The sequence below is a fragment of the Myotis brandtii genome, unplaced genomic scaffold (genome assembly GCF_000412655.1).
Source record: "Myotis brandtii unplaced genomic scaffold, ASM41265v1 scaffold297, whole genome shotgun sequence".
NCBI classification, from domain to species: domain Eukaryota; kingdom Metazoa; phylum Chordata; class Mammalia; order Chiroptera; family Vespertilionidae; genus Myotis; species Myotis brandtii.
The window spans coordinates 1,389,359-1,400,811 of NW_005361351.1; positions in this window are offsets into that span (position 1 = coordinate 1,389,359).

The following is an 11,453-nucleotide window of genomic DNA, read 5'->3' on the forward strand; positions in this document are numbered from 1 at the left end:
GTTGATGGCGGCAGAGGCGGGGAACCAGGGCGGAGCCAGCCAGCAATTGTTGACTTGCAGTGGCTGCAACAGTGTGGTGATGGGGCTGGTGCCTTCCCCTGATCAGCCCGTTCGACTCCCACAAAGGGTGGCCAGACTGTGGCTTAGGCCCACTCCCCAAGGGAGCAGGGAGCAGGTAGTAGGACATCCCCTAGGGCTCCCAGTATGTGATAGGGGGCAAGCTGGGCTGAGGGAACGCCCTCCCCAGTGCACAAATTTTTGTGCACCGGGCCCCTAGTATATATATATATATATATGTCCCCTTTCTACTCAGTCTTCTGTTACAATAAAACTGTACTTAAAATTCTAACATAGCATATCTATTTTTGCAAGTAGGCACAACCTGCTCTCCTAGCAGATGCTTAGCCCTGCTTTTCACCATCAAGCTCTGCATCAAGGTGGACACAGCGAGACTGTTTTTTTGTCAAGACCACTCTGTATCCTGTGACACTGACTCTCTTCTGCTGCAATACTTCATTGAAAAAAAAAGTTACAGTGGCATAAAACAAAGAGCATCTATGCCTTTTTCATGGGACTGCAGGTCAGTTGCAACTCACCTCGCTGTGCTGACCTCCAGAATTTGGACTAGAAGTTCCAGAATGCCAGTTCATTTCAAGGGTATGCTATGTGTTTCCTCATCCTCTGAGGACCACGAACTATTTGGAACATCTCTTTTCATGGCAGCTTATATGAATGCAAGATGGCTAGCTAGAAGTCCATGCAAATCTAAAGATTTTTGTTTATTTAATTGCACTGCTAAAATAGTTTGCATGATGAAATTTAACATCAGTGGGGCAGGAACATACACTCTGTATTCTACAACATTTCATGGAGGGGGAGATAGTAACATGTGATGGGTAATAATAGTGATAATCCAACCTACTGCAATGGGACATTCTGTATGTTGATAGTCCTTTAGTAAAGAAAGGTAGAGAAACCAGGGTTGTCTCTGTTCAACTCAGCTGTTTTATAAAAAACTTGGAAGAAATAGCATCTTAAAAACCTACCAAGTAAGGAATACCAATTTATGCTAATCCATTAATTCTTCAGGGAAACCTGATCCTAATTATTCCATTAATTATTTAGTGATCCAGTGCACTAAAATGTGAACATCTGGAACAGATCAATAAGATTGCCTTAACTCTTTTATTCTTTTTCGAGACTTAGAATTATTTTGGAAGAGGATATGGAGTAGTTTTATTTAAAAATATTTTTTGAAAAGCAATATACTTTTGCTTTAAATGCCAAGTAAACTCTTCATTTTAAAATGTATTACAAATTAGCATACCAAAATGAACTTGCTATATTTGCATATAATAAAATGTAGAAAGTAGGTTAGCTTTACTTTTTAAAATACAGAAGTAATAAATTAGACTTTCAAATGTTTAGAAAATAGTAGTTCATATTTTTCATTTATTTATTCTGTATATTTTAGATCAGAAATGTCAAGTCTAGTTAAGTTTTATAATTCTTGCTAAAAATAAAAATTCTAAACTGAGCTGTAGAATTTAGAAGTAAATTATATGACTTTTATTCATGCTTACATATTTTTTAAAAAATAGCTATCTTCATTAGTATTCATATCTTCCCTTCTAAGAAGAACATTTATGTAATTATTATTCTGATATAGTTTTAAAAATTGTTTTAACATGATATAGTTTCATTCTTAGGTACTAGCTGAAAAAGCCTCTTAGTTCAGATATTATTTTTTACTCAGTAGCTTTTATAGTATAAGCTTGAATTTCAAAAATATGGTTATGCTTAAAATAAGCTGTTATTTATTGAGTACAAGAAAGAGTTCAGTAATTCAAGTCCTATATTTATCTTCTCAGAGTAACTTGCTGTCAGTGAAAGGCAGATTTATGCAAACACATTTAACAAACAATAGTGGGTTTCAACATCTTTATGTCATTTTTGCAGAAAGAATCTATGAAATTCAAGGAAAAGAATCTATATATATAAAAGCCCAGTGACCGGAAAGACCAGAATGACCAGTGGCTATGATGCGCACTGCAGCAGCCAACCAGCCTGATCTGGGCCCCAATCGCCATCCCCCCAGGCTAGCCCAGCCCCTGATTGGCTTCCAATACCCCAATTGGGGGTGGGGCCGGCCAGCCAACCACCCACAGCCCCTTCCCCTTGCTGGCCTGGCCTGATGGGTCCCCATCGGGGCAGGTCAGCAGGACCCCACTCATGCATGAATTCATGCACTGGGCCTCTAGTTTTATTTTTTAATTTATTTTTATTCATTATTATTTTTTAAATATATTTTATTCATTTTTTACAGAGAGGGAGAGGGAGAGAGAGAGATAGAAATATCAATGATGAGAGAGAATAATTGATTGGCTGCCTCCTGTACATGGGACCTTTCAGTCCGCAGGCCGACACTCTATCCAATGAGCCAAACCAGTCAGGGCCCTCTAGTTTTAATATAACATACTTTGCTTAACAACTTATACACACTCATCTAAGAGTATGTTTTACACTTTTCATGGCTTTTTACATAAATATTAGCAATGCTTAAGTAGAATTTGGATGACTTTTATTTTCTCATATGCTTTGGTTTAAAATAAATTAAAATCATAAGCTCTGTCTTTTTGGCAGGGAGCAGAACAGAAGTAAGGGATCATAGAACATGAGGGAAGGGACCATTAATAAGAGACACAGAAATTATTTTCTTGGGAGAAGTGGTATTTACTTCAAATCATTGATTGGCTGCCCCTAACTGGGGATGGAGCCCACAACCTGGGCATGTGCCCTGACCGGGAATCAAACAGTGACCTCCTGGTTCACAGGTCAATTCTCAACCAATGAGCCACACTGGATGGGCAGTACACCACCTTTAACATGTACTGAAATGGGAAATATTCATTATTCACTTTTAGTTATCAAAATAGCATGATTATCATGAGAAAAAGCACATGCCTGATTGAGTTGTGAGATGAACTAGCCTACTTTTCCATGGAAAATCTTTTTTATTTCAAAGAATGATTGAGAGAAAATTTCTGATCATTCTGACTTGGGGAGCTAGCAGATATTTTCTGAAATGGAATAAACTGATCCACCATTTCAAGGAAAACAGCTGACACTACTTGTTGCCAATACGTTTTGAGCTTTCAAATGATACAATTTGGAAAACTTGCATCCATCACAGTGATCTCGCAACTTTCTAGTGCTTACATCCTTTTCTAATGAGCTCAGTGGTGATAGTATAAGTGTGAATTTTGGTATTATTTATTGAGATAGGTCAATATATGAAAGAACTGCACAACTTGAACTGATATTTCCAAATGACAAATAAATGATGTTAAGGCATTACGTATGGGTAATAGATCCTTTTGAAAGTGCAAGATAAACTCCTGGATATTAATGTAACAGAGTACAAAAAAATGTTGTTGGGCTTCAGATTGCACATGACAGTTTTCACACTGAAGCTTATAAAAAATTCCCACTTGTCAAATTTTGGTGTGATGCCCCAAAATACAACAGTTATCTGGAAAGGCTATTACAATATTCTCCCTTTTCCAAATACATATCTTGTATGAGGCTGAATTTGTTTTATGTACCTAATCCAACATAGCATATTTCAACAGAATAAATGCAAAAACAGATATTCAGAATTCAGAGACTCCAACTATGTTCTAAGAGATTTTTACAAAAGTAAAAAAATGCCTCTCTTCACTTTTTTAAAAGAACATATTCTTCTTCTTTGAAAGTATGTTAATAGGGTATGAGTTTATTATTATTATTTAAAAATGAGTCCACAAGTAGTTATCAAAATTTTTCTCAATTTTAATTTTGAGTAACATAAAGATTTATAGATGTAACCCATATGACCCAAAGTTCTTTGTGATTTTCTAAAATTCTTAAAAGTTTAAAGAAATCCTGAGTCCAATAATGTTCAGAACCACTGTTATAAAATATAGGGGTAAACAGATCACATAATATTTAGTGGCTTAATCTGTCCTAAGGGACTATTAATTTTTTTTGGTGAGAATATAATATTTAAACCCCAGGGTTGTAATTTTTGGTTTGAAATATCTTGTTGATTTAGTTCCTTCAACCAAATAGAAGAAATATCAATATTTGTGTGAAAGCCTTATCTTTCTTCAAAATTAGATAAAAGTTGTCAAGTCCTATTACTATGTGAACATGGTTTTACCCTATATAATAAAAGGCTAATATGCAAATCGACCGAATGAAGGAACAACTGGTCACTATGACGTGCACTGACCACTAGGGGGCAGATGCTCAATGCAGGAACTGCCCCCTGATGGTCAGTGTGCTCCCACAAGGGGAACGCTGCTCAGCCAGATGCCCTGAGTTGGGCTCATGGCTCGGGGGCGCAGCAGCAGAGCCTCTCCCGCCTCCGCGGCAGCTAAGGATATCTGACTGACAGCTTAGGCCTGCTCCCCATGGGCTCCTGGACTGCGAGAGGGTTCAGGTCTGGCTGAGGGACCCCCGCCCCCAAATGCATAAATTTCATGCACCAGGACTCTAGTTATAATAGAAAAGGGTGTTCCTTCCAAATATTTCATACAAAATGTTCACTTACATCATCTGTTAGTAAATATTGATAGCAGTCCAAAAAGGCACATCAACCCTAAAAAATATTAATAAGCTGACTAGTGCCAGAATGTGACAGTCATGTTATGACTGCTAATGTCTGGAATAGAGACTTAATAGTTTATGACTGCATATAACAAAGGCAGGACAATTGTTGAAGGTTGTCCCTTAAACACAAAGAAAAATAGAACTTTATGTGGATTGAAAATGTTTAGTATTTTTCTTATTTTACTCTTTCACTATGCTTTATGATCCCTTGGAAGGCACATTATACATAAATAAATGCTGATTTTCACTTAATTTTTCTGTCCAACTGGCAAAGATCTGTTCATGCATGAACTAAACAAGTTTGAGTATTATTTCTCAATGCTGTTTTTCCCATGAGAACCCCCTTCTAATTAAAATTTCCTTGAAAATTTCACCTCTTAACCTAAACTTTTAAATGGTATTTGTTCATATTGCTATATACTAACTACACAGTTATATAAGTTAAATACCAACTACACCCTAATTAGAAATATTTATCTCTGAAAAGGTATCAAATATCTCCACAACAATATTGACCTAGTGGTAATAGGTAGTTTTTAAATATGCCTATTTAACAAAAATACTGTTAAATAGAGACACCATTACTTCCAAGATAGAGAGGAAGCAAAAGTGTTTTTTTTTCTTTCTTCTTTCTAACATTCCAGGACCATTCACATGTAATTTTGTATCCTGAGAAAGGTGTTGTTATTTACAGGGTTGAGAAAAAAATAGGCATCTTCAGATGGCTATTGCCTGCTCCCCCCCCCCACACCCCAGCAAATATTTACTGTTATCTAAGTGCCATTAACTTTTCAGGGTATAGGGGCAACTGAGTAAACTCATGTCTATTAATATGCTAGTTTTAATCCATGTTGCTCTAACTCTGAATGTGTCTGTGATCTGCTCACCCTGGGTCCACCACTAGTATTTATAAGTGCCATTTGTCATGGTCAGAAGGGAGCTATGACTTGTACCCACATTTTAGTATTGATTCTTATTAATGGGTACACAGAAGCGTTCCTTCAAAAAATCTCTTTTGTGTTCAATAATTGCTTTGTCGTCACAATAATATTGTAGACATTTTATCACCTCTATTTTCAATATTGACACATATGATCTATAAAATATAATCAAGGGAACACATCTAAGACACTGTTATGATCTAATATTGTGTTAGTTTCATGAGGGCAGAAATCATAATTCAAAAAATTACTTAAGTTGATAATTTTTAAAATAATTCCTGAGGTCTATGAGCTTTGTCATAGCATATAAAATGGAAACTTCAAATCAGTACTTACAAAAAATCACTAGGGTCTCTAGATTATCCAGAGAAATTAAAAAGTGAGAAACAATGTCACTTTGTTATGACCTTAGAAGCAATCTTAACAATCAGCACACTTGAAGTAACTTCCTGCCACTATTGGCTAAATGACTCGATTATTCCTCTCATTTATGTATAGGTACATTACTGGGATCGGCATTTATGAGCAATGAGCAATGTAAAAAAAATAAAGAATATAAGGAAGTAAATCTATACTGCTTTTAGGACAGAGGATGAATCATAGTGAACTTGAATCATGATTATGATTTTAGACTTGTGTGGCCCAATGTAGCAGCCACTGGCTTCCTGGATACATAAAATGGGGCCAGTCCTGATTGAGATTTGCTGGGAGTATGCATGCCCACCCAATTCCAAAGACTAAGTAGGAATAAAAAGAATGCAAGGTGTTCTATTCATAATTTTTATATTGCTTGCACATTGAAATGATAATTTTTAAATATTTGGTTTAAATAATATATATTAAAGTCAAGGTAGCCCAGTTTTCCTTTTTAATGTGGCTACTAGAAAATTTTAAATGACCTATGGGCCCTCATTATATTTCTATTGTGCAGCACTGATACAGGCAACTAATGAATGCAATGTATAGATTAAAAAATATCCATAATTCTAGATAAAACAACGGTTGCTTGCAAAATATGTCAATATCATATCTGGCATTAATACTTTCAGTGTGTTTACCAACTAACTTAGTTTTTAAAATCTATTCTATGTGATTAATTTCCAAATTGTTAGTAATGGCATGATATAGCTATTTACTGAAACAACTTAAAATTTTCAACATCTATTTTATTTTATTTTGGCATTCAAGTGATCATGTTCTTTAAGCTATATTTTTATTAATTTCATAGAGGAAGAGAGAGGGAGAGAGAGATAGTAACATCAATGATGAGAGAGAATCATTGATTGGTGGCTCCTGCACACCCCCCCAATGGGAGTTGAACCTGCAAGCTGGGCATATGCCCTGGTCAGGACCTCCTGGTTCATAGGTTGATGCTCAACCACTGAGTCAGGCCGGTCAGGCTGAGTGATCATGTTTTTGATGAATACTAAAAAACTGCTCTTGAAGGGCCCTCACCTGAAAATATAAGCAAAATTAAAGCATTTGAGTAACTTAGGACCCCATGGGAACATGTTGACAGACAGATAAGTTGTATATAAAGTGCAGAATGTATATGACATCAAAAATTCTGTTTTGCAAGGCACTATTTTATCTCTAAACTGATAATAGTAAATTTCTTTTTAACATGAGCCTGAAACAGGGGCATGTGCCCTTGACCTGAATTGGATCCGGGACCCTTCAGTCAGCAGGCCGGCACTCTATCCTCTGAGCCAAACCAGCTAGGGCTGATAATAGGTAATTTCTTATTTTGGACTTCTTACTAGGTATTCTTTCAAATACCTACCCCTGTTTTTACCTCAATATCAAGACCACTTTGCTGTGATAGTCACTGAAGGCATTAAGGGCCTACACCAAAAGAACAAGTTTACTGTTCTGTAGTTTAGTTTACTACATGACTACAGGCCAAAATTCAAGTTGGACTTTGGTGATGACTAGGTGATTGGGAAAGATACAAAGTCAACTGTAAGAGGGGAGAATGAAGGATCTTTGTCTCTGTCTCCGTTTCTCGCCCTCTTTCCCTCATCTCCTAGAAGTTATGAGCATTCAGATTTTAGGCAATCTTCATGCATCTCTCTCCAGATTGCATTTTTGCCCCCCAGTAAAAGCCCTTTGTAGTTCCTGCAATTGTAAAATGGCCCAGGGTTTTGGTTGTCTTGTTTTATACCATATCTACTTTTTGGCCTACCTTATTTCTCTTTAAATCCCAATTTCAACCTGAATCTCTGTGCAAATCCATCACGAATCCAGCCCTCCCAAGATGCTCCTTCAAACCTGCCAGCCCTAACAATACTCTGTTCTATGGCTCTTCCCTGATCCCATCCCATCATAAAAACCCATGTGTTCTGAGCACAGCTCTGAAAAGTGACTCGGAGACCTGATTTGATGACCTGATTTGTATGAATGTAATGGATGTGGATGGCATTGTGTATTTGCCTCCAGGTAACATGCTCCCAGTGACCTGCTTAATATATATCACTTTAATAATAATACAGAAGATTTATGACAATACGTGGTATGGGATATTTGCTATAAGGTTGACCTTTTAGAATCCCTTTAATTAAATAACAGTCATGATTAATCTGTGTTGTTTTTATTCCTCTTACTTAAAATTTATGGAACTATCATTTTATCTCAGCAGTTTTTGAGACTCACTACCATCCTTTGGATGATAAAGATCTCATTCAGTCCCAGGAAAACAAGAGAGAAGCCTTGGTTAATGGCGATGGGTTTTGTTATTATTTTAAATAATTAACATAAATTTTATTTATTTAAACATTATATATGTATAAAACATGTATTTATATATGTTTGCTACATCATGTTTATATGTAGACATTTAAATAAAACATATGCATAACACATACACACATATGTATGTGTGTGCTCTATAAAAATAGATAAAACTATGTTCCCAAGTTCACAAAGATGAGGATATAACAGGAAGAAGTTCCTAACTCAAGTTTTCTAATTTTAGAGCCTAAGCTTTGTGGGATGGTATTATTTTTGTATTCTTAAATCCAGACCCAAGAACAAAGCAAATAAAGAAAAGATAAGAAAAGTTAATAAAGCTTATACAGTTTAGTGTGTCACTAAATCATTGGCAGATTTTCCCCAAGTTTGTAGAGTATGTTTGGAACTATCTGCCTTAGAATATAGGCCATGTGGTGAAGAGAAATATCCACATTCACTCTTGAATGGAAAAAGGAAGAGAGCTTAAAGAGAGGGGGTCACATCCCAGAAAAGAAACATTGAAGGACAACTGTCACCAAATGGGAAAGTGTGGTTTTGGGGTCGAACTAAATGCGATAGAGAATTTTCTTTGTGGAGTCTGGGATGAAGGGCTCAAAGAGGTAGAAGATCCTTACCCTCTCCAGGGCAGCTAAATTGCTGTTGGGTGGAGCTGGGAACCATGATTATCAAGAGACGGACCCAGCTACTCAGACAGCATAAGCAACAGCACAATCAGGCCAGAAACTTGCATTGACAAGCAGCACTCCCATTAGACCTGCGGAGGCAGTACCACTGGGAAAACTGGTGAGGAGTAGTAGGGTGTCCATTTCTCCTAGGGCAGCACACAGAGATACAGTCTGCAGCCAGACTCAGACACAATGATCCCCACCCTAGGGCTATGAGACATTTAAAAAATGGGCAGAGAAGTGCAGACACCTCCCAAAGCCTTGTCTCCTGTCTGTTCCTGACAGCAGAACCCTCTCCTGGTGTGATTGATGGGGAGGCACTTGGGGGCTGGGGTTCGCGTCCTGCAATTGTGGCTGTATGTCACCAACTATGGCTGTATGTCATGGTAAATTTGCAGGAGGAGTTGCCTCATCAGTGTTCATGGTTGGGAAGGCACCAGCCCTAAATCTGGCATTATCTTAGAGTGGATCAGAATTTACTGCCTTAAACAATGGGGGCCTACAGGAGGCTAACTCTCTCTTTGGGATTCCAGATAGCAGGGAAAAATCTTGGACAAGTCAGCCTTGACCTCTCCTAGTGTCATTTGATCATCAAAAGGGCAAATGTTTGGGAAGAAACTGTTGATATGCAACTAAGCTCCTTCTCATGTGGCAATTCCATAGGACATAGTCCAGCAAGAGTGAATGCTGGACTTCATTCAACAGAGGAAACTTGGTAAAGTACTGATCAAAATGCTCCCTTCAATAGTCTTTCGTATGAGTAGAATGCTGGACATTTTCAAAGTTGTAGAAAGACTCATGTAATGCTTTTTCCAAGTTTGTATGGCTTGCAGGTATGTTTCCAGTTTCAAGGTAATGATATACCTTAGACCTAGACTCACTATTATCTATGTTATGTAAGCACCCTATTTAGAAGTGAAGCTGATTGTTATATACCACTTGAAAATTTACATGATGTTTATATTTTTATTAAATAGCTCAGAAACAAAGGAAATATATTTAAATGTCTACCTCAATGTTACTATTATGCTTAAATAAAAATATAAAAATAACCAAGATACGTTAACTTTAAACAATTCAGAAACACCAATGAATTTTTAATAAAAGATGATCCTTATGAATTTGTGAATTATTTCCTACATTTAAAATTCATATCCTGTGTTTGACTCAATAACTTTAGGATTGGATTAAAATATATGATTAAGTTCCTGAGAGCAATGTTGCCAAATGTTTACCATTTATCTAAATTTCTACCTTATAGTCTTTTCAAATCTTTGTGATTATTGAGGAGTTTCATTTCAAATATATTAAGAAAAATAAAAAGTGTATACATTTTTCTATTGTAGATATAACAAATATAAATTTATAAATATAAATAAAATTGAAAATTCAGAGAAAATTTTCTATACATGAAAATGTAAACTTTTGGAAATTTATTTTTAAAGTAACATATAATTTACTGAAAATCATTAACTGATAAAAATTAATGCTTCTACTTTAATGCCACTTACAAAACATGCAATATTTTCTTGTAAGTCCCCTTGAAATCAATTACATTCAGAACAATGACTAAATTTTAATGTATCTTAAAAATCAGCTTTGGATATTTCATTGGAGTTTTGAACTTTAGAGATAAGGTAGTTGAAAAATAAATAGATTAACATTTTACTTCCTTAATCCACAGTAGACATATTTCCATGACTATATTAGGATGTCATGTTCCAAAAATGCTGCATAGAAGCAAGATCTTTTGTAATATAGTGTATTTGTGGATTTCTATTCTATCCAGTCCAGATATTTATATATTTGGGAATATCACATGCAACATTCATGTGGCTGTTAAAATATGTGAGTCACCTTTATTGTGAAATTGGTATAAAGACCTACAGTTTGACCTGATGTCAGAATGAGTCATCACAGGGAATATGTAGTCAAAGCAAACAATGAAACACACACACAAACCCATGGAGTCCAGAGAACTGATGACACACTCTGAGTAGCTAGACCCTGAACCGTAAAATAGATATCTGCTAGAAATTGTTCTAGGGCAAAGACAATCAGGGAGAGTCACCGCCCTTCATAAACAGCTCTTTGTGGAGGCTAACTGCCAAGAATGTCTTGTGATTTAGAGACAGCTCTCAGCCATGTGGGAGCCTTTATTTCTCTTTCTATGGTCTGAATGTTCACTGTTGATACCTCTTTGGATACATATCATTTCAGGCTTTGATCTCCTTTTCAACATTTTCTAGACATCTTCTTATTGTTAATTTCAGCTTGCGACTCAAAAATGTATTACATAAAACCATAAGACAACTATATCTCATTGGTGAATTCTCTCATATTACTTCAAAAAGAGAAAGGTTTTGAGCTGAATCCACATTATGTCAAGACAGTCTAAATTTCTGTTAATAAACAAAACATCCATGCAGAGCAATTTTTACAC